Consider the following 21,808-nt stretch of genomic DNA (forward strand, 5'->3'; position numbering starts at 1 on the left):
AAAATTTGTTGGGTTATAATGAACGGCCAAAATTTGGGTCTGCCGTGAGGTTTCGTTTGCTAAATGATAGACTTGGAGGACTACATTGTTATGACAATCTTTATTTCTGTGGGTACATATCCCATGAGGATCGACACATCAAATCAATTCTACGCAATTGTTTGTGGAATAGAATGTTGTACCAATTCAAGTGCCACTAATTTATAATTATTAGAGGACTGAAGTCTAACTATCATAAACATGCAAACAATTTTATCTTCACATTTTGAATTAGTCAAAAGCAGAAAAACTTTTCAACATCACCCAGACAACTGTAGCGATCCAGCAGTCGTTCATACTTGTGATGACTATCGTCGAGATCGAAACTTGAACAATTTAATACTAATCTAGGGCACACGATGGGCCAGATCAGTCGGACAGTCGTTCTCGTCGATAAATGCGCCCCACAAAAGCTAATTACCAATGAATGATGGCTTTAATAAGGATCTCGAGCTAATAGTGGTGGCAGCGGTGGTTCACTAGCTCCGACGTGCAGCTGTATAAACCTACGTATTCATATATATATATATAAATACACACGGTATGTCTAACACACGTGGAATAGAGTACGCGAGAATAACTAGCTACGAGAGGGATTTCGATCCAGAAGTCCCAGATTGTATACGTATACACCTATATGCATGACGCATTTATCGAGCAACCCCAACTCCCCTCGGAGTCGCATTTGCGCGGTGATTCCCTAAATCCACCATGAATTTCTGGACACGAGCGCGTGGCTGAACGTATACACGATTTGGATGCACATAGAGGCTACAGAGGAACTCTGGGCTGGGTTTTAGCTTGCAACTACATCCGCGAATGCATGACCGTGTGAGTACATGTTGGAACGATGTATGCGACGACTGTATAATTGCCGGTTGGGACGAGCCGGAGGGACTCCACGGAAGCTATCTTTTCTCTCTCCCTAGTGCACTCTGCACTTGCATCAATCAAACCAGCGTTAAATGCTCTTACTGCAATGGGGCTCTACTTGCAGCTTGCAGCGCTTCTCCGTATAGTGCTCGTGTGTGCACTGTACGTTGGTATAATGATTTGGTATCTAAGATCTGATAATCGTTGTGCGAGTGTGCATGTGTTGGGCACACGTTGCGGGTTTACGTGTTACACAATTTGTTTGATCGATCGGGGTGAGTTCAAGGTGGTTGTTTTCCGTCAGATCATTAGTTTTTGACAAAACCATTTGCTCCTTTTGAAATACTTGAAATATTATTCAATGATTTATCAAAAGCCCTTCTTCTATACGATTGCGGTGAATTGAAAATAAAAATTTAATTTTTTCTAAACAAACAATATGTAGAGCTATTCTTGTGCATGACGTGATGTACAAAAGTGGTTATGCAAATATTCAAACTGTTTATTTCCCAATTTACAAATATATCATTGATGAGGTAACAGCACTGGGTCGCTGGTACGAGTCCAAAGCCCTGCATTATTAGACAATCTGATTTCGGCTATAGATTAGTACTCGGCAGAAAAAACCTAACTTGTGTACCTAATATCGTCATTAGGGATTAGGGCTTGGATAGTCAACTGAGTTTTCTCAGCCAATAAATTCAACGAACATTTGATGGAGGATAAAAGTTTGGCTCGAAACAATAGTCTTAAACTACGACCTAAGCACAGTAAACGCTTTCGTGAGATTTCATCTTTTTTTTTCCTCTCTTACTTATCAGTAGTCCACCTCTCAATCTCTTCTTTCACATAAAACTTATCTTTATCACGGCTGACTTGTTTACGATCGGTGTAAGCTTTAGACAGGTGTATCGATATCGTAGTGCGTATACGTATAGTCGTTCATGTCAATCATGTCGTTGACGTAGCCTCGATTTGGGTTTTTCCGATTTTTAGTACATTTACTTAGAAGCTATCAGTTTACTGCCACCTACTGTATTTGATCTTAATATAGATGTTAGTTTATCGAGTGTTGACCTATGGAACATTTTTAGATAGAGATCTCCTTGATAAAATAATTTTTATTGCTTTGGTAAATAATGCTTTATCTTCGAGAGGTCCATTTGATCCTCTTTCGACTACGTAGTATATCCTCAGAATTAATGAGAAATAAATAGCGTAGGTAGTCATTACTCTAAACAAGGACATTGTTTAATAGGTATTGAAGATAGATCTACAAAAACAATGTTTAATTTCAAATGACGTGCCAATGGTAAAGTAATGAAACAAAAATGCCAACCCACATGCACATTAATTACAGAGGAGGAGGGTAATTGAGGGAGAGATCGAGCTCTTGGAAACATCCCGAAAATACACTAGCCTCATTATTTGGCTTGTAATTTACGTCAAGGCATAACGGCGTCGAGCGAAAAGCCATTCTCGCTGGTCCGTAGTAATCCTCTCCTGGTGGATCGTCCAGCTGGAGAGGAGAGAGAGAGGCGCATAAACAAAGACGGGTAATTGCATCAATTCGATACGCTCCTGCTCGCTCTCTCTCCCTCACTCATTCGGGCAGAAGCGACACGTAGCATAATCATTGACATCACGCGTGTCTGCACATAGACTACTCCCACCGTCTCTCTCTCTCTCTCTCTCTCTCTCTCCCATCTCTTGGTCGTTCATTCAACGTGAACAGTAATGCCGAGGCTACACACGTACATAGATATATACGTACGAGTGAGCTACTGTTATGCTACGTGTGGCGATACGTGCACGTGTGTAAGTGTGCATTGATACCGTGCAGTGTGTATATCTATGGATACAAGTATACGTATATACATACGCGCAGAAGTGGAGTGTTCGCTGATGGAACAGGACGGCGATGCAAGGAGGGGTAGTTATGGGAGCACGAGGATGTTAATGACCATAAACAAGCAATCACTGTAATCCACCATGAGTCACTCCAGCTGTCCGGTTGTAGCGTAGATACGAGCTGCCATATGCCCCGGCCTAACTGACCGAGAGATAGACGCGCTTATGTGTATACGTACACGTGCACAGCAACAGAAGCGCGAGTGTAGGTATTGTGTGTACACACATGCACGTAGACGTGTTGCATCCCTCTCTTCTCGTGTGGTTGTCATACGACGTGGAGTTAGGGATGGTTGCGGATTCGCATATATTTAAGTGTCTGTATTGCACCACTTGCGCGCCTGGAAGGAGCGTACGTGATTGTTCCCCTCTGTATGCCTGTGCCACTTTGTCTTTGCGAATAGCATCTGTATGTGTACGTTGCTCTTACCTACTTCATTACTCCCGCACAATAATAATTCTATGGATCTGAGTTATAGCATTATATACATACACGCTCATAATAATTATTTTCGCTCTGCCATGGTCTTATCGTTGAAAAACAGTGATAAAATACGAATCACTGTTTTTTAAAATTATAGGTGTCACGATATGTGCCCTAATATTTATTTATTTTGCTGCTTTTTTAGGTCTTCGACTTCCTCAATTAATGCCTGATTATACAATATGTCTCTGTTTTGTGGATCAGTAGAAACAGTCGAGTATGTCAGACGCATTGATTTTGTCTGACGCTATATTTCAGTCTTTAAAAAAAATAGTTAAAAAATTTGCATGCGCTCTCCTCATCCTTTTTATTATTTTTTAATGCCTTATATTTTTAGATATTTCAAAATTAAAAATTGTTGCATACACAATAGTCTCTTTGTCTATATGTTGGCGCTATGAAATTATACATTTTTTTCTCCATTTCTAAACTTTTGTTTCTCCGTATTGATTTTTAATAGCTATCTCTGTGTCCTAAGTTTTTTGTACTCATGTATTTTTGCCTCTTTTTCCATTATAAAAGTTCATTACTAGTTTCTTTTATCACATCTGTTAATGATTACCAAGCAATGTCTCTGTTTTCTATAATTTTCTTCATACCATTGAATTTATATGTTTGTAGTAGTTGAGCATTTAAATCTCTAAATTTTTGTTTTTTCATTCATCAGTCTCTTGATATTCAAATCAATTTACTTATCTCCAAGAAGATATTCATAACAGACTACCCCCTGTTCGTTAACATTTTGCTCTGAGTCTTTGATTATTCCATTATATGTGTATGTATCTCTAATTACGTGACCCTTGGGAGGTATAGATCTCAAAGCGTTTTTAACCCAATAGAAATTATGAAGAAAACAAGTGAATCCTCCCTTATTTTGTGAATGACGTATGGAGGTTGTGGAATTCTCCATATTAATTACTCCATTGTATGGATGGATATGTTTGGATGGGTAATATTCTAACCATGTTGACAGTACATCTTAATTTTTTAGCTAACCTTTTCGTAAAACTCAATTCACGTATTTCTACGAATTTACTCGTTCTCTGTGAACAATTGTCGCAATCAAAGTGCACAACCAGTTTTATTAATCTAACGTACATCCCTATGATTACATTGAATTTCCAACTTGTATAAAAAGTGATACATAAGCAATTCCTATTACAAATTTTGACATACAATTCTTGGATGATGTAAAAATTAATTTTTTTAATTGAAAGAATATCAAATTAATTAGTACACATCTTCGATTAGCTTCAAAGCTTTCGATAATAAACCTACGTCTGATATGTATCCGTCAACATTTTCAATGGCTCGTACATATGTGTACGAGTTAACTTCCGACACGTATACGCGTTTGTGTAGGAATCGGGAAAGATTGAGGTGGGAAAGCAAAGCAAGCTCGTGTGATAACTTTTCCCTCGTCTCCTCTCCCCCCTCCGTGCAGCTGGCAGGCTATCCGCGCACAGTTAAGCTCCGTGCATGTATAGTGGCGCTCGAATTTACGCCAGACGTTAAATTAATGCACGACAGATTTGTAGTTATTACGCGTTGAAGGGCCAAGAGGAAAGGAAAGCTCGAGGAGGATGTGTGTGCGCGGCGTGCACTCCTAGGGCATTGGACACGGGGCTGGAGCAGGCACCCCACCCCCGTGCTGTTCCACTTTCCGCCCTCCTTGCCCCAGAAGAACAAGCTGCATCCTCCGGAGCGAGCGAGAGAGAAAGTTATCGAGGAAAAGAGTCGGGCATTCGGCAGCCAGGCGGAAGTGAGCCCATTACTTATTATAACTGCCTGGCGAGGAGGCCGTGTAGCCAGCCAGCGAGAGCATGGCCCGTCAAGCATCCATCATCGCGACGAATGGCCCGGCTGCCAATAACATCCGCCGTCATCGCCAACTTTTGCGCTCGGCCTTCAATCCCCCCTCCTCCTCCTCCTCCCTGAACGCGAAAACCAACCCAGCCGCGTCGAGGGGGTAGGGGGTTATTTATTTGTATTAATTTTACGCCTGAGCAAGGAAGTGCGCGGGGAAAGAGAGCAGGAGAAAGCGGTGCAAGGACGCCCGTTACGTCGATGTGCTTCTTTCGCCCCGCTTTCGTGGGGCATATGTGTATACCGTGTGTGTATATGAGTGACAGCGAGTAACGCGTGACCTGTGCTATATACGCCGGAGTGGAGATTTTTCCACTTCCTTTTTTACGAGACCTTCGTGAGTCATTGCTACGGTGACGAGGTTTTCATTAAAGTTCGACCATTGGGATTTTTTTGAGCTTCAATATTGCTCGCAAATCGACAACGACGGAACGTACTTGCCCGTAAACTATTTTCCACAATCTCTCGCGTTACTCTAGTCGTAAACTGTTAGCTTTTTTATCGATCGAACGTGGGTTGGACACCTTACAATTTAACTAAAAAATTACTGATCAAATATACCGATAAACAAAATAAACTTGATTGAAGCTATTCGACAATAAATTTGAACCTAATAAATTTACCTGAAACCAAATTATTGCTAATGACTTATTATTGTTCACATTAACAAGAACTTTTTGATGGTGAGTGCGAAATGTCAATTTTTTTCTTTATGACTTATTCAGGATCAATTTAATTCCTTAACCCCAATGTAAACTAAAAATTACCATAGTATGAGCCACAGCTGCTGTGTAACCACTATGTGTTCAACCCCATGCTGATACAAACGGTATACATGAATTTAAACCACACTGGTAGCAGTGAGAGAAAAAAATAAAACAATAAAACAAAAAGCTTATAAAAAACAATAAAATACAGAAAAAAAAAAAAAAAAACACGCCAGTACAGCTATTAGAATCGGAAAAGCCTGACGATCACACGGTCTCTCAACTCTGGCGCAGAAACGACACCGTCGTCGTAACCGTCGTGCATATGAAATATGAGTGCGTGGTCTCGTCGATCGAGCCCAGGACAAATACACGAGCCCGTGCGAGCAGGGGCAGTTATTTGCAAGTGTTGTAAAATTTATATACGCCGGGCGGCGATGATACGAGAGATGGCCGTACAGCACGCGTGTAGCCACGTATACGTATATACATGGTGGAGTATGGACGTTGCCATGAGTTTTGTACACGCGTAGCCTGTCAACGCTAGACCGTTGTTTAAGGCGCGTTAGCAGCCGTTAAAAATTAAATGCGGATGAATTTATGCTCGTGCGCGCGAGCTCATACCTGCGTGCTTGTATTATGCTCTCGTGTAGCTGTACACTTGCCCCATAATTAATGCACTTATTTACCCCCCTCCCTGGACAATGTGCGCGCGATAATCGTTAATTATTTTCGGGATAATCGGAAAGTTTAGATGTTTGAGCTCGTGGCACGCGATTAGCAAACAACATGCAAATTGTGTTAGGATTTGGTTCAACTTTTTCCTCGAATATCTTTTTTTTTACGATTTTCTAGAAGCTCATGTTCATGATTCCAAAAATTACGCCTCGATCATTGCTTTTTCAACGCGTAAATCTTTTGTAGGTATTCCTACTTTGATCGGCTTCGTCATAATTTTGGATTAAATTTAATTAGAAAAAAATATTGAGGCAATGTTCAATCATATTGATTAATTGAATCATAGAATCAATGGTGGAAAAATGTCTAAGACACAATTTTCCAAAATAATAGTTTTTAGTCTCATATCCGTAGATAGAGCACACAGATCAGAAGTAACATTTCACTTACTCACAGTAAGAAAAAAAAAAAAAATCAATACTCTATGGAAAATCACAGGATAGCAGCCCATCAAAGATCAATCGTAGTAGGACAGTGGTACTGTCAAAGCTCGCCAATGCTCCGGAGAGTAATCACGAAGAGATTTTCACTGACATGGTAGAGCAAAGAGCGAAGATCGAAGGTGCAGAGGCGAGGAGCAAAAGTGAGAGAGGCAAAGGCAGCATGGCCGCGTGACAAATAGTGACTCTCCTCGAGCTCTCCAAGAGTCTGCATCATTTAATTTTCCTTAGTCCGAAATCGATGATCTGCCTCCCTTCCTCCTCACGAGCATCTTACCTAAGATGAATGGCGTGACTGGGCTGCTGTTTCGCCACCCATAGCCGACCTCCGATCGATTTCTCTCTCTCTCTCTCTTTAGCTAATCCCAATTATTCTCGGGAAATTAACGCCGAGCGATCCAGCCCCTTTTCCTGCCCACCTCCTCAGACTTATGCAATTAATTATGCTCGTTGGCTTTTCTTCATCGGCTCGTTTTCTTTTTCGGCTTTCTTCTTTCTTTACGTATACCTTTTGTTCGAGAGATCGAGCTAATTCGTGAGCAACCGCTGCTTGTAACTCTTGCCACTCGGGCTCTCTTCAGTTTACCACGAAGTTAATCGTGGGTGACTCACAAAAATTATTCGCAATTCCGTTAGGTAAACTTCTAATTTTGAATTTTTTTTCTTTATTAGCTGAATATAATTAAAAAATAGTATGATAACAAGGCCATTGTGTTCAACTTTTCATCATATCAGCCAGCATCTCCAGCACAGCCAGTAGATTATTTCAACATAAAACAGTGAAAAAGTGAAAATTCATGGGTCCCATGCACTAACAACGCGTTGTCAAATCAGACACAATCGGAACATTTGATTGCACCGAAAGATCCAAGAGATGGTAAAAGTACGAAAGAAATGAATAAACGCTTTGCATCGCAAAGGGGGAGGGAGGGAAAGGGCGAGCGAGAGAGATTGTAAGGAATAGCAATTACTTGGCCGAAAGTTGTGGCGCAGCACGAAGCAGTGTCAGCCGAGCCCGGGCAACTTAATACAGTCCGGTGGTAGCGCGAGTTAATTGATATTCCGAGGGAACTCTATTAGTTCCAAAGACAAAATGCTCGTCAAGTAAGATCGTGATTTAGAGTACGGCGGACGGGCAAGGGTACACACGGCTACCGCACTACCAAGTGTTTAGCCAGCGTAGCTGCCTTTCTCTTCCCCCTCCCCCCACCTCACCCAAGCCACGCCGCACGTACAGTGCTCCCTGGCTAGTTTTCCGCGGACACCGGCGTTGCGAAACATCCGCTGACTCGGCGCTTGTGTGCTCCTCTTGCCCGGCTTACCTACACACGCTCCCGCGAAAATTGAAACCTTAGCCGCGCAGCTAAAGATGCGCCCTGACCCTCGTACGTATATATACCCATGTATACACCAGAGGGGCAATAGACGCCGTGGGTGAAGCTTTATTGCAGATAGGCGGAGCGACCGTAACTTTTAAGGAAGTAAAAATTGGGATTGCAAAGCCACTCGTCGTGGGCTGCAAAGTTCGTGCGGATGACTCGCGGAGGAGAGAAGGCCCCAAAGGGGCGCAAGGGATAAGCTCGGATTTTCCCAAACGGATCTACATGGAGGATAAATTTTCACTGGCATAGATAGCACTGCGATGCACGTTATCGAGAAAACCCATGCGTTCTCGTGTACCACGTGCGGGATGGGCGTTGTTTTAAAAGAGTTACCTCGCCGCTAAGGGACGATCTTCGGGGGTCTCGTGAGAAATTTAATTTCTTGTTTTGCGGTGACTCTTTGGGTTTTCGGGTTGGGAATGTATATCTTCAGCCAATACAGTGTGGAGTGAGAAGCATCAAGTTACCAGTCTGAGTTGGAAATGCAGTCTTTTTACGTCAAGGATAAACAAGGAAAATAAAGGATCAATAATTTAAGTTTGGCTGTTGGAATAATTTAACACGTTTTCATAAGAATCGGACATACCATTCAAGGCACACCAATTGGATACATTTTCAAGCTGTTGTTACGTGTCCATTGGTGGACTTTTATTAATTTTGAATTCCCTGTGGCTCCTGTTGATTTCAAAATCCAAACGGACGCGCAAAAGCTGCGCGAAAGCTGTGGAGGAATATCTGGGGGAAACGCGCGGCTGGAGTTATAAAGAGGCGGATCACACCTCGTCGAATCTGCGGCGGGCGTGCGGGCGACATTTACAGCTTTCAATTTTGCCCTCTCGCGCTTCCGCGCTGGAATGTTAATTAAATCCATCCGAGCTTTCTCGCTCGCTTCTTTGAATCCGCGTCCCGCGTCTCTTTCCCCCTCTTCCACGGCTAATTAGTCGAGCACAATGCCGCTTATATTCTCCCTAGGTGAGGGATGAAATGACGACGGACGATTCGACAGAAATCAGATGCCATGCGAAATAGCTTTACTTGTTGGGGCTTGTTTGAATAAGGGAAACCCGAGTCTTTGCTGAAGGATGTTTCTTTGATTTAGTTGTGTGCATGAATTTGACCGCAGGTTACTTAACATCTTTTTTCGATGCATATTTTGTCAAACATTAACAAGCTTATACTCTTGTAGAATTACCTGTAGTCATGTGAAAACTAACTCAAGCAGAGGGAACTATATAGACGCAGACGTGGAGCAAACATTTTTTAGATAGGAGTAAAAATATGAAAGTAGTCGAAAAAAATAAAGTCTAAGCTTATCAGTTAAAATGTTTTTGATGTTTTTTTTACTGATAACGTTACATTTGATCTTGTTTCCATATTTTAAGTGCCAAAGTTTACAAGCTAACAAAGTTAATTACTGGTTGTATCATCAGTTTTAACTAAATGAACTCAAAAATTAAATTTAAAAAAATTTTTATTTTGATTAATAGGGTAAATAAATATGAACAAAAGGCACAATTTTGTTGTGGTTCTCAATGCTAAACTAAATTTTAAAAAATCGAAAAACAATAGTCTCAAATTTGTATTATTTATCAACTGGGATCTTTAAAATATCTTTGGAAAATATTTTAATATCACATTTTAAATTGAAAAAAAAGTATGTATGAACTTAAAAAAAAAGTAAAATACTGCAGTATTTATAGCATTACTTTTTGTATTTCATCGAGCAAATATAGGTATGCCTTATCAGTAACAGAGCGACATTACATCACATAAGACATAAAATCAGTATGATTGACGAAATCAAAGTTTACACAGTTGAAAACACGTAAAAGCTATAAAACTATCGTTACCGACATCACTAGACTTCTGCCAATATTCAGCCAGTGAAGCACATTTAATCGCCTTTGTCTTATTTTTTCTTTCTTACGCCTTTTCATTTACAACTTGTGCCAGAATTGTTTAGAAAGACTGTTAAAAGAGATTCTTTGTTATTGCGACAATGAATTAGGACAGCAGTAGTAAACTATTGTTTATCTCAATTTTAGTGAGCAAGAATTGTATAAAAGAATACCGTATGGTACTCTACGCACTAACATTTGCATTGGAATGTTACGCCTACTGAATACTTGCAGTGTTTCCGTTCAATGGCAAAAGTCATAATATCTTTTTCGAAGCATTAATGAAAGGTTTGGCAAAACGTGGGCATCAGGTCGATGTTGTTACACATTTTCCACTAAAGAAGCCAGTGAAAAACTACAATGATATAATCAGTCTAGATGGAACCTTAGAAAGTGTCACGAATAATTTTACAATGGAATTTGTATCATTTATGAATGATGACTCCACGAATGTGATTTCGAATTTGTACGGAAATAGATTGTGCAATTTTTTGGGACTCGACAGTATGCAGAAGCTGATCAAAAATCCGCCAAGGGATCCACCTTACGATCTTGTTATAACTGAGGTAAATTACGAAAACATTTAACTTAACGAAATTGAAAAGTAGCTCACACAATTGACTAAGAGTTGACTATTGTTAATTTTACAAAGAAGTATACCACAGCTGCATTTGTTCTGTAATATACCTATAAATTTTTTAGAGCTGTGATATAAAATACTGAGAAAAAACGTAAATCTTTATTCAGTTGGTTAAACTGTACAGTTTCAAAATGTATATTCTAGAGTATTATTGCTCACTTAATAATACAAAAAATAGATGTACGTATATGTATATTCTCACATATTTTTCAGGCATTTACTGCTAACTGTTACTTTGGTCTTGGATATGTATTGAAAGTTCCTGTTGTAGTTGTTTCTACGAGTGTAGAGTCTCCATGGATAAGCAACTTTGTTGGTAATGACGATAATTTTTCATACGTTCCAAACATTTTTTACGATAAGGTTGAGGACCTAAATTATTGGGATCGGGTCAAGAATATTGTCGTACACTTTATGGAGTTGCGCAAATATCACATCGCCACTGGTGAAAACCAAACGGAGGCTATGCGAAAATACCTAAGTTCGAGTATACCCCAGATCAGAGAAGTGGAGAAAAATGTCGCACTTACCTTTGTTAACAGCAATCCGATTATTTTTGGGGTTAAACCTATAACACCGTCACTAGTGCAAGTAGCTGGTTTACATGTAGAAGAAAATAATGAGACTTTGAATCTAGTGAGTGTTTTATTCATTACTTTAAAATACACCTTTAAATCAGGGATGGTGAGTTGGTTTCTATAAATAAAAAACAAAATAGAAACATATTTTCAAAAATTTACAATTTTGCACATGACTGCTGTTGAAAAACGATTTTTTACTTTTAGAGCAGAATATGTATATCACAGAAAAAAATACATTTCGTAGAAATAGTACATTGTTCTATTTCTTTTGGCTTCTGTTCTATTTCTAGGAGTTGAAAAAGTGGATGGATGAGAGTAAGGATGGAGTGGTATACTTTACGTTAGGATCAATGGTTTTAATTGAGACAATGCCTGTTGAGCAGTTAAAAGGTATTTTTTCGGCTTTGGAAAAAATATCACCTATCAGGGTATTAGTCAAAATAGTGGATGAATCTAAACTACCAAATGGGCTACCAAAAATTATCAAAACGCTGCCTTGGACTCCCCAGATACCACTTTTGAGTGAGTAGTGTTTTTAGTTATAAAATTTTTCGATAATTAAAATTTTTATTGATTTTTTCAAGATTATTATGTTTAAAATGAATGTAACTACATTATAAACGAAAAACTAACTATTTTACGTAATAACAATTAAATTTAATTAAAAAATACGTTTTATGCACATGTGTAGTTTATTGTTAAGACGTACTCATACATGAAATGAATTGAGTGTATTCTTCCTAACGTTAAACCTTTTTAAATTAATTCTTGCGAAATATTAATTTCTTAAATTTTTAATTTATATTTGCATAATAATACGAGGCTGTTGATAGGCATGTCGTAGTTTTTGAATACAATTCGTTTATTAGTTCCCTGCCATTTTTATTGAATTTAAAAAATTCAGATGCTATCATGGTGCTCAATACTTGTTGTTTCAAAAGATTATGGTTCAATTTCATTTTTTTGAGTTCTTCTAGTGTTTTACTAAATTTTAGCATCTTGCAATCACTTCCGTCGCTTATCAGACAATTTTTTATTATATCATCTTTGTTGCTATTAATTTCATGGATGATATGAAAACATTCATCGTACAAAACCTGAAAGTGAATCAAAATTTTAAAAAATCAATTGATAGTAGTAATAATGTCTTGGTCAATAAAAAAAGCTTGAAGCTACTGCACAGACTGCGTTTATACCTTTAGTAATAAAGTGAAAATCAATCATTTTCTTCGAAAAATTCATGGATTGCAATAATAAAAAGGAAAAAAAAACTTAAATGCAATTTAAAAAAAAAATAATAAATAAATGAAAAATAACCATTACTATTGCCATTAAGCAAATTGATTAAAATAAATTTTTAACAATTTTGCTCTGAGTCGGTCAATTTTATATGTAATGCCTAATTTTTAAGCTTAAATAACGCTATAGACGGATTAATTTCTATGTACAATACCTTGTATAAATTACCATAGTAGTTGCTGTCTCCTGTTAGATTTTCAAAATAATATCTTCGTTGTAAAACAGCTAATTCGTGAACACCCATGTTATAAAAGTTATAACAATGATCGATGTTGTCATCTGGTACTTGAAAGTCATAAATCGAAATATTCAGCCTTGATATCACGATATTCGTACTAGTTTCATACAACGTATCACATGCTTCTAGATAAAAGCCAAACCAAATTTCATATGCTGCGCGTCTCATTTCGTAGACTATATCCAATAATTCATCTTCGTCAGAATTTATGGCCTAAAATAAGATAAGATATGTGTTTAGCTAGTACATAAAAAAATTTTTTATTAGAATTTGATAAAAAAATTACTCGATCATACTTACGTGAAGTTTTGTGACAATCAAAAAAATGGTTAATCCAAAAATCAGTTGCTCAAGTTTCATTTTTTGAAAATTTAAAAAAAACTCACAAATACTATATTTTGTGCTGTTAGAAATCTGCTCTAAAACATTCACAGAACACAAATTCTAAAAATAGACTGAATTTACCTTCTTCCAGAAGACTCATAAAGTGTATAAATAATGTTATTGCTACAGCTTTTAATCATTTCATCACACAACGCTTGGATGAGCAAAACCGTGTTATTTGCGTATTATTATTTTTTTTTTATTAATCAACAGAAAATATTTCAACCACTCTGTATGTAATACTGAAATGCTTGGAACATTTAGAGTTTAATCTACATAACAGTTTAAAAACTTTTGTTTGACTGACCACTTACGTACCCAGTCCCACAATATCGTGAATACACCTTTTTCCTTGAACATCAAATCGCTGAGAACTAATTTTTTTCCTCTTCAGCATTAAGCAGGCCGATAAATTTTGTTTGCATGCATGACATTAAATACAAAGATAAACTCAATCTCGTGCCCTTACTTCTTTTAGCACTAAAATATTCATTTTATTTAATCCAACAACTACCTTGACTAGCAATTTTCTCAATCTAGCCTTGCAAATGTACATTTTAATCGCGCGTGACGCCCATCATCCGTAAACGACACCCACCAATGACTACACTTTGTATGATAATTTACTTAAGGACTGAGGTGCGTGAGCGCCAGAAAAAAAGAGCCACATAGATAAGAATAAATAGTAAGAGAATGACTGTAAAAAAAAAAAAAAAAAAAAACAAGTGTAAGAGAGAAGAGCGAAGGAAAGGAGGAGAGTACGTATAACAGGGACAACGAGAGGATCTGGCGAGGGAGGGAGCGTCCTTTAGAATATTAGCCGATATCCTTAGGGCTATCGACTCGAGTATTTACGGCTATCCCGGAGTCTCTGACCGTACGGACGACGCTCGAGTCTATTACTGCCTTTGGGCTGGTGGGACACCTCGCTTCTGCTCTTTTATCGGTGAAGAGCAATCAGCCCAACGAGGGAGGTGTCTCAACTTTTAGTACAGCTGAAAGTCATGGGCAAAAATATTTTTCTTGCAAATTTCGTCCAAACGTTCCTAATTGGGGTATATTAGGGAAAAAATACCAATCAATGACGAGATAAAGTTCATCTCAAAACCTGCCTGCATTAAAAATGAGTTACAGACTTATCACAAAGTAGAATATAATACTTCTTATGTTTATCAATTAACGATTTATTATCGAATGATTATGTTTGATGAACGTCTTGGAACAAATGAATGTTTGTTATCATTATAGCCGCACGTGCACCTACGTAATTAACGAATAATTTTTTTTTTTGATCGTTCTGTCCATACTTGTATGAACATCAACTTACAGTCAACAATTTAAAATTGGCGATGTATTATGTTCGACCAATAATAATAAAAAAAAAATATCACCACGTTATCATGTATATTATATTTACAAGTGGTGCTGTTGATGAAGCATTTTTATATAGTAAGCTACTTGAATACAGCCATCTGCTAATTGCATAATAAAATGGTTGTTATTTATTTTAATTTTATTTCATTAAAAGTCTAACAAAAGTTAAGGTTTCCAAAATTGTTTATAATTTCAGTAATCAATCACTTAGAAGGTTACGAATCATTGTTAATATCAAATTTTAAGCATAAACTCATTTGTTTCTCAACTGTTGGTGACTCAAATACAATTATTCTTCGCATGTTTGGTTCACTTTTCAATAATCAAACTTTGACGAAACTTCAGTTCAAGTTAATTGTTGTACAACAATATACATAAACTTTATTAAAAAAATGTACATCGAGTCAAAACGAAACAGTGGAAGAAGCGAGTTTTTGAATTGTAAGCCAAAGGGGGAGCCATAGTTACAACTTGGGGGGAGGAAAAGTCGTCGGTCGTTGAAGAAAATAAGGAGAACTGCACGGATCGAAGCTATAGCCGGCCGGAATGAGATAAGATTGCGGCGGGCAGTTTCCCGAGTCCCGAGTGGGCTCTAGCTTCTGACCAACGGCCGGACCTTGGGGGACGACGGCCGAGCCCACGAATTAGCCCCCGATTTCCCCAGTCTGGAATCCCTTCTGATTTCACTCTCGAGTTTCTTGGCTGTTTTAATAATAATCACCGTCTGCTCGTGCGTGCTTCCGTTTACGTGTGTGTGTGTGCGTGAAGGGTTGGGGGCGCATGTACGTTATGACTAGAGTTTAGCCTCGCTAATGAAGACGTGTTTGCAAGCTCTTTAGACTACTGCACGTGAACAATGTTATACGTACACGTTAGGTGGCAATGTAATACAGTTTGAAATGATGGCTAATTCATTCGTAAGGTATGGATGTTTGCAACATATTGATACAGTGAGATCATTGGAAGTGAGTTAAATGTGCTGGTAAATTGCAAGTGGATGAAAAGAAAGAGAAAGAGAGAAGGGGGGGGGTGGAAGACTAATAAGTTTGGGGATTAAGTTGTAGTTCCAAATACGTCCGGGTGAGATGGACAAGCGTGCGATGGGTGAGAGAGAGAGAGAGAGAGAGGAAGAGAAATATCGTCAGCCAGACGATGAGGACATTTTGCCGAGCAGCTGTAGTAGTGTGCAAGGGTAGGGGTATAGTAATGGGACGGGTAGGAGCAGACGCGGCGGGATAAGGTGGACGGACCCGGGGTATAAGCAAACTGTCGTGATGTACAGCCGTACAAACTTTTCTAATACCGTGCGCTGGCCATCCTGGATTACACCGGAGATTGAAACGTATATACGTGTATTTTCGAGCCCAACTGGCGCGGCCTAAAACTCGACTGTATATGTAATGTGTGTCCCACACGAATACGACGACTCTGTCCACTGGGACGGCAAAACGACGACTTTTCGACTTTCTCGTTAGACGACTTATCGCGCCTTCGTCGTATATACCTACCCACGTTTTTTCTCGTGTTTCTTGTACGGCCAAACTTAGATTTCTCGTTTTCGATTTTAAATTCAGTGATTTATTTTTACATTTTCGTTTTATTTTATCGTTTTTCGTCCAACAATTACTTTTAGTTTAATTGTAAGTTTTTTTTTTTTTTTTTTTTACAATAAGTTTAATTTCCGTTTCTACCCTCTTGTAAAGGGAAAACTATTTGTTTTTCTTAATTATTTCACACCAATAGAAACAAATTTTTACAGTCAAGGTTGTTCCTGACTGGTGATGATCGTTGATTGAAACAATCATACACACTTCTATTAATTATTATTAACCTTGGTATGAACACTTACGGAAAAATAATGATTATAGGTATAAATCTAACAAATTTTATCAATTCTCCGACCGTATTTTAAAAACTGACGTATCTTAACTAAAATTTGTGCTCTAAAAAATGCGTCTATTATTTAAAATATTTAAACGTATCTTATAGGTTTAAAGATATTATACTCAGACATTAACTTTATTTCATTTTGAACACCGTTGTCATTAACATATCAAGTGGAGTACTGAAAAGTAAGCATTTAAATGAAAGTGGTTTAGAAAAATTTATTGTATGGGCTTTTTTCTTTGTAGTATACCCCCATCAATGAAAAAAATTGACAAAACATCAATTTTTTAGACTATCAGTGATATTTTCTACTTGGCGAACGATGATGAATACATGAAACAATCAATTTTTTTTCCTTCATTTTTGTTAATGTAAGAAACAGAAGATTCATATTAATTATTTTGGCCACATGATTTCAATGCACATTGGTAACAGTTCATAATAGCATGCACAATGAAAAGTCATCAGTTAAAAACATCAATAAACGAATAAAATTACGCATGAAAAAACATGCCAATTCAGTACCACAGGACCTCGAGTCCACGTGATGGGACCCACCCCATGTCACGTATCAGAGTGAAGGAAGAAGAAGAAAACAGGGAATGGCACGAGAACCCAATGCCTCAGCCCGTGAAGAAGAGAAACTTGAAATTTCATTCGGAAGATGGCTCGCAAGCCTGACCAGCCCACCTCCGTGAGCGACTCGTGAGCCCCGCCGGCTTCCTCCGCACCACTCACCACATCTGTACAACAGAGAGAGACTTGTCCTGACGAGCGTTACCACAGCCTGTCTCCTCGAAGAGAGGAACTGCGATGTCACATAGTTTCCCGCTCTCTCGTGCTCACACGGAGAACCTGCAGCAGGGGGTGGGCTAGAGAAGTTGCGCGAGGGGGAGGGAGGGTGTTCCTCTTAAAACCACCTACCCTCTGCGGCGGCACGATACGAAGGTAGCCAAGAAGGACGACGGAGAAACGAGTAGTCGCCCACCCTCGCTGTCGAGTATTTATGCACATTGTTGACTGACACGGGGATTTATGCACGTCCGTTTATATTATGCGTCCTGTGCTGCTTCGTCGCCATCGCCACCGCGTATTAAATGGATTCACCACCCCCTTGGTGTAACAAACAATTACAGTACATTGTGATGCGTGAATTCTATTGTAGTTCACGAGGTGACTTAAAGAAGCTTTTTTTCGAAGACCAGCAGAGTAAAGAATCGATGCAGAGGAGAATCTTCAACTGAACTTTGTTCGTAGGCTAGTTGGAGACGATTATTCGACACGGAACTAAGGTTTTTGAGATAATTTACAAAATTGTATGAGCAAGTCAATTCACAGGCTGGTTCTTCTGTGAAAAAAAATGAATGACCAATCTCGGAATATCGGGCCATTCAACCAATTTGATTCTCCAGAGACAAATCTCCTCAGTACCGAATCAACTTCAGCACATCCTTACTCTTCTTGTTGGACCGTTGCAAGGGAGCTGGAAACGGCAGCGGTACGGTCGGTATAATCATGTTAAAGAAGCGAACTCCAGGAAATCTCAGCCGTATCGGACCGGACGCTTGTAACTGACGCGCAGTCGTCGAGGACGCGGAAGAAAAGCAGGGCTGAGAAGACTTTGTGCGACGCAAAACTTGTGTCTGGCGCAGGGCTCTTCGCGAATTCAGTGCTCGAGCGATTCCTCCGATGACGATTTCGATGTTTGGCAACGCAAATACGGTACAATGGATTTTCCAAAAAAACCAGTCCACGATAGACTCGCTTTTCGCGGTGTAGCAGCGACGAAACACGATCGGCATTATCAGCGATCGATAAAACAAAGGGCCATAAATCCCCCAACGCAAAAGTCCGAAAGGACGAAAGAGAGAGGAGTAGAAGAGCCGTGCAAGCTCACCCGTACACAGAGAGGGAGAGAGAGATACACACGCGCGGGTGCGCGTATGAAAATTACAAAGCTATTAATTATGAGCCGCGATAAATTAAGCAGCCGTGGGGCCATTATAGAGCTCGAACTCACTCTCTCTCTCTCCAGTAGCAGTAGCAGCGGCAGCACTGGTGAATTGTTGGTTAACTTGGTGTAGCGCCCAAGTGCGCGCTGTTACACGCTCCCGCTCGTTTGCTCGGACGTTGCGAGCGACCGGCCATATAATAATGGCCGGTTAGAATGCTAATATATGTCCCCGACGTCGAGCCACACTACGGCAGCTGGAGGAGAAGCCCCGGAGAAGAGGAGGAGGGGCGGAGGGGGAGGGTGGAGAGAAGAGGACACCCAGGGACCTTGCATCATCGAGGAGGACCCAACTGGCCGCCCGTATAGCCCCCAACTTCTCTTTCCAGGACCGGACACATACGTACGACCGTGGACCCGAGCATATCCAGCGGTAAGCAACCACACCAAGTGTAATCTATACACGCCCCGGAGACGTTATTATACCCGCCCTGAGACGCACTAAAATTTCCCTACCACCCCGTGCCGCTTGTACTTCTCCAGAGTATGTATATATACGTGCACGTACTACACTTCTCATCGGCGTTGTCGTTTCCAAACGGGAAGAGCGAGCTACAGTATGGATATTTACACATCGCGAGGCCTCCACCCACCACCTTCCTCCCTTCTCGGCTACGATCAGTGCACGTAGAAGGAACGAAAGGGCGATCGAGGGTGGAAGCTGCTGGTCTTGCGCTCGAGCGAGTCGAGGGAGCAATTATCTGGTCTCACACGGTACGTCGCTGGACCACGTGGTGTGCAAAGATGTTGGTGCCTTGGAAGCCGATTAGCTTGGCTATCTTGGACCCCGGCTGGGTCAAACGCATCGAAAGGAAGTTGTACTTCCGGCCAGTGTCTCGATGTATACGCACGCGATTGGCTGTACCTACAGGAACGGCTGGTGGGCGTTGTTCTCGTCTAGTGACAAAGTCAGATAACGTAAGGGGTTGTTCTTGAATATCCTTACCATTGGGTCTAAACCTTGTTTATACGTAATAATTTCATTCAGAAGTATAGAGTCGCATGTGCGCCCTCGTGTGCCTCGAGCACCAAAGACTATACCGAAAACATTAGCCGATAAACTTGCCTTTTCGCGAGGTTGAAACGAGACTTAAAAAAGTTCGTCCAATTTCGCCCCCCTCTCCGGCATCTCTGGCTGACGCGGCGGTCGCGGGCTCGCGATTACTTAACTTGTAGGCTAAAAAGAATGTATATTATTGAGTACCACCTCCCAGTTACTTCATACACACACAGGTATAGGTAGTTATACGGGGGTGGGGGCGTCCGGTAAGTAGCTCCTTCTTTACGATGCCTAAATATAAAATAAGTAGAGACGCCGGCTACATAGGCTACTGCTGCGGGCGTCTGCTCGCTCCCGATACCGGGGCCCCGACTCTGATGCTGCCGCGCTGACTTGTGGGCTCCATTAGCGGCTCCCGGGTGGCTGCGGCCACTGTTCCCCTGTCGTCATTCCCCCCCCTACCTTTCCTTTCCTCCATCTTTACCCCCGCCCTCTTTCTCGTGTATAACGTATAGCATAATAAGAGTTTATGTGTCAGGTTGATGCGTCGCGGAGAGGAGCAGACGGACTCTCTTTACTCTGCGTACACCCACCATCAGCCTCACAATGAGCGTGTAGTCACGGGGGCGAGCTTGGCATACAGAAACTGTTATATTTTCATTAGGCCGCTCGGCCGCGTGTAACGAGGGTGGCTCGTGTAATCCTTGGACCGCCTTCGACGGGAGAGACAGCGTGTATGAGAAATACGGGGGAGGAAAAAAAAAATTAGGTGCCTGCTTGGTATGTACGGAGTTGGTTTTGAGGAGGAATACGGAGTGGAAGTTATTGGATTCGAGGTTCGTGGACTCGGCGTCGAGCTAATTTCGTTGCCTTCGTTTCTGTTTTAGTAGAATGGAATATTTTTTGGGTTACGTGTCTTGGGAATAATGTATGATAAATTTTTTAAAATATCATTCAAGTCGATCCATTGCATCTCAAGGTATCACCAAAAAAATTGAAGATGTTGAGTCATGGGAATTTTTGTCAACGGGAACTCATTTTTAGAGTTTAACGAATCGGACATACTTAGTTGATAACAATTATGGCTATGGTTTAAAAACTTGTGATGCCTAACGTCGTAATTTCTTTGATACTACTTTCACGTATTAATATAGGTAAATGAAGTCCTAAACGAAATCCAAAGACGAGACAGTCCACAAAAGTTGTCAAACTTCTCTAGTTCAACGGGAGTGGTGTAGACCACGACTTCCATACCACTCCTATTAACAACACAGCTCGTCTTTGGTGAAGTACATCAGCCACGGTAGTACAGCAGCCCTCGGCCATTTTCGTGGTGATGGTCGCATCGGTGCTTTTACGGTTTGACGTTTCACAGGCAGACGACCACATCTGCGTACATGTAGGTATTATGCAATTTCGGTTGGAAGGGCAAACTTACCACTTAGCCGAGGAGGAACGGGGAGACGAGTAAAAGACAGTAGGTACAGCTTCCCTCGTACATCAATCTCTACTACCCTCTAATTCTTGTGAACGATATATAGCTTAAATTAAAGACTAAGACGTCGTGTGTACCAATTTCGTTGAATTTGTCTTATCTGGTTTTGATAAAGATTTCATATGAACTAATATTATTTGATATTACCCACAATATTTGATTTTTCACTGAAATGACCAAATTTAATTAACGTTCAATTTAAAAAATATTGAATAAAGTGTAGTTAAGATCGATCAATAGCTATTACCACGAGTAATTTTACTATGGATCACACACCAACAACAGCTATAAAATATAGTCTCTTGAATCAAATTTGTTTATCGAGAATGATCATATCACCTCCAACAGCAAAGGATGTAGACACATAACAAAAAAAAAAAAAAATGAGGAACCCTTGGACATATTAAACAATGGTTAATCAACTTTTAACTTGAGGTCACGTTTCAAAGCTTCCTCGTCAAGGCAAACAGACTTGATGTACAGTGTGTATACACTGGGACGCATAATAAACCCTCTCAAGACATCGGACCTGCAGAGTTAAAAGCTGACTCGCACCCCTTG

General features: G+C 40.1%; 1 pseudogene; it reads left to right on the plus strand.

Annotated features, from left to right (window-relative positions):
• Positions 1–10,514: 10,514 nt before the first annotated feature.
• Positions 10,515–17,422, plus strand: LOC149373466 (UDP-glucosyltransferase 2-like; annotated as a pseudogene).
• The last annotated feature ends 4,386 nt before the right edge of the window (positions 17,423–21,808 follow it).

The sequence above is a fragment of the Copidosoma floridanum genome, unplaced genomic scaffold (assembly GCF_036245765.1).
Source record: "Copidosoma floridanum isolate Cflo_tuat_1 unplaced genomic scaffold, Cflo_Japanese_pri ptg000030l, whole genome shotgun sequence".
Lineage (NCBI taxonomy): Eukaryota > Metazoa > Arthropoda > Insecta > Hymenoptera > Encyrtidae > Copidosoma > Copidosoma floridanum.